A 1,965-nucleotide genomic window follows, 5' to 3' on the forward strand; every position below is an offset into this window, starting at 1 on the left:
AAAAGAAAAAATATATAGCAAAATAAAAAAAAGGTGAAATCAAAGTTGATAACAAGGGGAAAGCATAATTAGGCTACTCACCATAGCAAAAAGAAAGAAGAAGAAATCAGCAGTAACAGTAGCAGCGTGAATAACAATGTAAGATAAATGGCAGTTTTGTTAACTAAATTTTTATTTTTTATTTTTTTATTTTAGTTTTTTGGAGGAAACAAGAAAAAGAGTCCCACTCCTATTCTACTACAACTTTATTATTAATTATAGATAAATAAAATTAAATAATGGTGGATGTATTAAAGTTTTTGTTATATTTGGCAGTTATAATTATAAGGGTTTATTATACTTCAAACTATTCATTTTTAACCTTTTAGGGTTTTTGTTTTTCAAATTAATTATAAATATAAATGACGGCTGATATACTAAAGTCTTCACTATGTTGGGTAGTTATAATTACAAGGGTTAATTATACTTCTAATTATTTATTTCTAATCTTTTGGGGTTTTTGTTTTCTAAATTTTCTATTAGACGGTTAGTTAAATATTTTTATAATATTAATATGAATCAATTTTAGATACGTCTCTCGTATTTTTAAATCAAAGAAAAAGATCAAATTATAACGGTTAATTATACTTCTAACTATTCTTTTTTAAACTTTTAGGGTTTTTGTTTTTCAAATTTTCTATTAAAGGGTTAATTAAACATCCCTATAATATGAATCAGTTTCAGATAAGTTTTTCGTATTTTTAAATCAAAGAAAAAAATTGAATTATAAGGGTTAATTATAGTATAAAGTTAACTAAATTTTTTGTGAAGAAAAGGGAAAAAAATCTTCACTTATATTCCATTATAACTTTGTTAATTATAAATGACGGCTCGATGCACTAATGATTCTGTTATGTATGAAATTTAGGAAAGAATCGAACCCTAAGGGTTAATTATACTTCTAATTGTATTTTTGTCTTTTTTACCTTTTGAGGTTTTGATTTTATAATATGATTCAATTTCAGATACATTATTTTCAAATTAAAAGAAAGATGAACCTATAATAGTTGATTATAGGATAAAGTTAACTAATTTTTTATTTTTTTATTTTTTTTGAGGGGGAGAGAAAAGGGAAAAAGCTCTCCAATCCTATTCTACAACAACTTTGTTAGTTATAAATAGCGGTTTGATGTACTAAAGATTCTGTTATGTGCGAAATTTAGGAAAGAACCGAATCATTAGAGTTAGTTATACTTTTAATTATATTTTTTTTTACCTTTTAGGGTTTTGATTTTGGATTTTTTACTAAGGCATTAACTCAATACCCTTGTAATATAACTCAATTTCAGATACGTTATTTTTAAATTAAAGAAAGATCAAACTGTAAAAGTTAATTATAGTGTAATATTAACTAACCTTTTTTGTGGAGAAAAAGGAAAAAGACCTCTACTCCGATTCTACTACAACTTTGTTAATTATAAACGATAGTTTGGTACATTAAAGTTTCTGTAATATTCATGATCAGAGGAAAGTGGGAATCACAACGGTTAATTATACTTCCAATTGTATTTTTAACTTTTTACCTTTTGGGGTTTTTGATTTTTTGGATTCTCTATTAAGGCGTTAATTAAATATCCTTGAGCTCGATTGGATAGGATTAAAATCTGATCTCGCAATTCATTATTTTATTTACCTACCTAAACTATCATCTTTTTTGCGAGTTTCATTCTTTAATATCACTCTTTTTGTATTAAAATACATTGTTGAATCGGCATACACACACCTATTGTCCATTGAGATCATATATTTGACCAACTCAGCATCGAGATGTGCTTTAATACAAAAAGAGTGGAGTAATATTTTAGATAAATAAAGAAAACAATAAATAGTTGCAATACGAAACTCACCAAAAGGTGATAACGTAACTATGTTTTTGGCTACTAATATCTTTAAATGAAGTCTTGAATGACATTAAAATTTTGTATA

General features: G+C 25.4%; 1 protein-coding gene across 1 annotated transcript in view; it reads right to left on the reverse strand.

The window, feature by feature from the left end:
- Positions 1 to 270, reverse strand: part of LOC107850291 — an 11,793-nt gene extending 11,523 nt beyond the window's left edge. Inside the window, exon 1 of the mRNA XM_016694701.2 lies at positions 82 to 270. The gene's annotated coding sequence lies outside the window, so the exon portion shown is untranslated. The remainder of the gene's footprint in view (positions 1 to 81) is intronic.
- Between the last annotated feature and the right edge of the window lie 1,695 nt (positions 271 to 1,965).

The sequence above is a fragment of the Capsicum annuum genome, chromosome 12 (assembly GCF_002878395.1).
Source record: "Capsicum annuum cultivar UCD-10X-F1 chromosome 12, UCD10Xv1.1, whole genome shotgun sequence".
NCBI classification, from domain to species: Eukaryota; Viridiplantae; Streptophyta; class Magnoliopsida; order Solanales; family Solanaceae; genus Capsicum; species Capsicum annuum.